Here is a 3,584-nt window from a genome sequence, read left to right on the forward strand (position 1 = left end):
AACTCGTCTCCGTAGTTGAGCGGGAGCGGCCAAAGGAATGTGCAATCGTGTGTGTAGTGGAGCTGGGAGGGGCAAGCATAAGGGACGAAAACGGGGGTAACATGTCGGATGCGATCATACCAGCACTAAAGAACCGGATCCCATCAGAACTCCGAAGCTAAGCGTGCTTGGGCGAGAGTAGTACTAGGATGGGGAAGTCCTCGTGTTGCATTCCCTTTTTAATTTTTTTGCGCCGCGTGCAAAACAAAACGCACCTGCGCGACATATGTTTAGCACGTTTTATTATTTTGCACATTTGCGGTAAGTTTTAGCTCGCTGCTCATTATTCACGTGTCTAGCGGCGGCAAGCGTGTTCTGAAAGGGGTCGAAACCATAGCAAATAGGCACTGGTGCAGTTGAACCATGGTAAACTCGTCTCCGTAGTTGAGCGGGAGCGGCCAAAGGAATGTGCAATCATGTGTGTAGTGGTGCTGGGAGGGGCAAGCATAAGGGACGGAGACGGGGGTGACATGTCGGATGCGATCATACCAGCACTAAAGCACCGGATCCCATCAGAACTCCGAAGTTAAGCTTGCTTGGGCGAGAGTAGTACTAGGATGGGTGACCTCCTGGAAGTCCTCGTGTTGCATTCCCTTTTTATTTTTTTTGCGCCGCGTGCAAACCAAAACGCACGTGCGCGACAAATGTTTAGCACGTTTTATTATTTTGCACGTTTACGGTAAGTTTTAGCTCGCTCCTCATTATTCACGCGTCTAGCGGCGGCAAGCGTGTTCTCAAAGGGGTCGAAACCATTGTAAATAGGCAGTGGTGCGGTTGAACCGTCATAAAACTTGTCTCCGTAGTTGAGCGGGAGCGGCCAAAGGAATGTGCAATCGTGTGTGTAGTGGAGCTGGGAGGGGCAAGCATAAGGGACGAAGATGGGGGTAACATGTCGGATGCGATCATACCAGCACTAAAGCACCAGATCCCATCAGAACTTCGAAGTTAAGTGTGCTTGGGCAAGAGTAGTACTAGGATGGGTGACCTTCTGGGAAGTCCTCATGTTGCATTCCCTTTTTAATTTTTTTTGCGCCGCGTGCAAAAGAAAACGCACGTGCGCGACATATGTTTAGCACGTTTTATTATTTTGCACGTTTACGGTAAGTTTTAGCTCGCTGCTCATTATTCACGCGCTTAGCGGCGGCAAGCGTGTTCTGAAAGGGGTCGAAACCATGGTAAATAGGTACTGGTGCGGTTGAACCGTGGTAAACTGGTCTCCGTAGTTGAGCGGGAGCGGCCAAAGGAATGTGCAATCGTGTGTGTAGTGGAGCTGGGAGGGGCAAGCATAAGGGACGAAAACGGGGGTAACATGTCGGATGCGATCATACCAGCACTAAAGAACCGGATCCCATCAGAACTCCGAAGCTAAGCGTGCTTGGGCGAGAGTAGTACTAGGATGGGGAAGTCCTCGTGTTGCATTCCCTTTTTAATTTTTTTGCCCCGCGTGCAAAATAAAACGCACCTGCGCGACATATGTTTAGCACGTTCTATTATCTTGCACATTTGCGGTAAGTTTTACCTCGCTGCTCATTATTCACGTGTCTAGCGGCGGCAAGCGTGTTCTGAAAGGGGTCGAAACCATGGCAAATAGGCACTGGTGCGGTTGAACCATGGTAAACTCGTCTCCGTAGTTGAGCGGGAGCGGCCAAAGGAATGTGCAATCATGTGTGTAGTGGTGCTGGGAGGGGCAAGCATAAGGGACGAAGACGGGGGTGACATGTCGGATGCGATCATACCAGCACTAAAGCACCGGATCCCATCAGAACTCCGAAGTTAAGCTTGGTTGGGCGAGAGTAGTACTAGGATGGGTGACCTCCTGGGAAGTCCTCGTGTTGCATTCCCTTTTTAATTTTTTTGCACCGCGTGCAAAACAAAACGCACGTGCGCGACATATGTTTAGCACGTTTTATTATTTTGCACGTTTACGGTAAGTTTTAGCTCGCTCCTCATTATTCGCGCGTCTAGCGGCGGCAAGCGTGTTCTCAAAGGGGTCGAAACCATGGTAAATAGGCACTGGTGCGGTTGAACCGTCGTAAAACTTGTCTCCGTAGTTGAGCGGGAGCGGCCAAAGGAATGTGCAATCGTGTGTGTAGTGGAGCTGGGAGGGGCAAGCATAAGGGACGAAGACGGGGGTAACATGTCGGATGCGATCATACCAGCACTAAAGCACCAGATCCCATCAGAACTTCGAAGTTAAGCATGCTTGGGCGAGAGTAGTACTAGGATGGGTGACCTCTTGGGAAGTCCTCGTGTTGCATTCCCTTTTTAATTTTTTTTGCGCCGCGTGCAAAAGAAAACGCACGTGCGCGACATATGTTTAGCACGTTTTATTATTTTGCACGTTTACGGTAAGTTTTAGCTCGCTGCTCATTATTCACGCGCTTAGCGGCGGCAAGCGTGTTCTGAAAGGGGTCGAAATCATGGTAAATAGGCACTGGTGCGGTTGAACCGTGGTAAAACTCGTCTCCGTAGTTGAGCGGGAGCGGCCAAAGGAATGTGCAATCGTGTGTGTAGTGGAGCTGGGAGGGGCAAGCATAAGGGACGAAGACGGGGTAACATGTCAGATGCGATCACACCAGCACTAAAGCACCGGATCCCATCAGAACTCCGAAGTTAAGCGTGCTTCGGCGAGAGTAGTACTAGGGTGGGTGACCTCATGGGAAGTCCTCGTGTTGCATTCCCTTTTTATTTTTTTTGCGCCGCGTGCAAAACAAGACGCACGTGTGCGACATATGTTTAGCACGTTTTATTATTTTGCACGTTTACGGTAAGTTTTAGCTCGCTCCTCATTATTCACGTGTCTAGCGGCGGCAAGCGTGTTCTCAAAGGGATCGAAACCATGGTAAATAGGCACTGGTGCGGTTGAACCGTGGTAAAACTCGTCTCCGTAGTTGAGCGGGAGCGGCCAAAGGAATGTGCAATCGTGTGTGTAGTGGAGCTGGGAGGGGCAAGCATAAGGGACGAAGACGGGGGTAACATGTCGGATGCGATCACACCAGCACTAAAGCACCGGATCCCATCAGAACTCCGAAGTTAAGCGTGCTTCGGCGAGAGTAGTACTAGGATGGGAGACCTCCTGGGAAGTCCTCGTGTTGCATTCCCTTTTTAATTTTTTTGCGCCGTGTGCAAAACAAAACGCACGTGCGCGACATATGTTTAGCACGTTTTATTATTTTGCACGTTTACGGTAAGTTTTAGCTGTTGTAGCTCGCTGCTCATTATTCACGCGTCTAGCGGCGGCAAGCGTGTTCTGAAAGGGGTCGAAATCATGGTAAATAGGCACTGGTGCGGTTGAACCGTGGTAAAACTCGTCTCCGTAGTTGAGCGGGAGCGGCCAAAGGAATGTGCAATCGTGTGTGTAGTGGAGCTGGGAGGGGCAAGCATAAGGGACGAAGACGGGGGTAACATGTCGGATGCGATCATACCAGCACTAAAGCATCGGATCCCATCAAAACTCCGAAGTTAAGCGTGCGTGGGGGAGAGTAGTACTAGGATGGGTGACCTCCTGGGAAGTCCTCGTGTTGCATTCCTTTTTTATTTTTTTT

General features: G+C 50.2%; 7 non-coding genes and 2 pseudogenes across 7 annotated transcripts; all 9 read left to right on the forward strand.

The window, feature by feature from the left end:
• Nucleotides 1-106: 106 nt before the first annotated feature.
• Nucleotides 107-214, forward strand: LOC123175296 (uncharacterized; annotated as a pseudogene).
• A 300-nt stretch (nt 215-514) lies between these two features.
• Nucleotides 515-632, forward strand: LOC123175270 (5S ribosomal RNA). The gene has a single exon (XR_006487761.1). It is a non-coding gene; the product is annotated as a 5S ribosomal RNA (ribosomal RNA).
• Nucleotides 633-933: 301 nt separating this feature from the next.
• Nucleotides 934-1,052, forward strand: LOC123175289 (5S ribosomal RNA). The gene has a single exon (XR_006487779.1). It is a non-coding gene; the product is annotated as a 5S ribosomal RNA (ribosomal RNA).
• Nucleotides 1,053-1,353: 301 nt separating this feature from the next.
• LOC123175297 (uncharacterized) lies at nt 1,354-1,461 on the forward strand (annotated as a pseudogene).
• Nucleotides 1,462-1,761: 300 nt separating this feature from the next.
• Nucleotides 1,762-1,880, forward strand: LOC123175268 (5S ribosomal RNA). The gene has a single exon (XR_006487759.1). It is a non-coding gene; the product is annotated as a 5S ribosomal RNA (ribosomal RNA).
• A 301-nt stretch (nt 1,881-2,181) lies between these two features.
• LOC123175272 (5S ribosomal RNA) lies at nt 2,182-2,300 on the forward strand. The gene has a single exon (XR_006487763.1). It is a non-coding gene; the product is annotated as a 5S ribosomal RNA (ribosomal RNA).
• A 301-nt stretch (nt 2,301-2,601) lies between these two features.
• Nucleotides 2,602-2,720, forward strand: LOC123175278 (5S ribosomal RNA). Its single transcript, XR_006487768.1, has one exon. It is a non-coding gene; the product is annotated as a 5S ribosomal RNA (ribosomal RNA).
• A 301-nt stretch (nt 2,721-3,021) lies between these two features.
• LOC123175266 (5S ribosomal RNA) lies at nt 3,022-3,140 on the forward strand. Its single transcript, XR_006487757.1, has one exon. It is a non-coding gene; the product is annotated as a 5S ribosomal RNA (ribosomal RNA).
• A 310-nt stretch (nt 3,141-3,450) lies between these two features.
• On the forward strand, nt 3,451-3,569 carry LOC123175285 (5S ribosomal RNA). Its single transcript, XR_006487775.1, has one exon. It is a non-coding gene; the product is annotated as a 5S ribosomal RNA (ribosomal RNA).
• The last annotated feature ends 15 nt before the right edge of the window (nt 3,570-3,584 follow it).

The sequence above is a fragment of the Triticum aestivum genome, unplaced genomic scaffold (assembly GCF_018294505.1).
Source record: "Triticum aestivum cultivar Chinese Spring unplaced genomic scaffold, IWGSC CS RefSeq v2.1 scaffold65792, whole genome shotgun sequence".
In the NCBI taxonomy this organism is placed as follows: Eukaryota; Viridiplantae; Streptophyta; class Magnoliopsida; order Poales; family Poaceae; genus Triticum; species Triticum aestivum.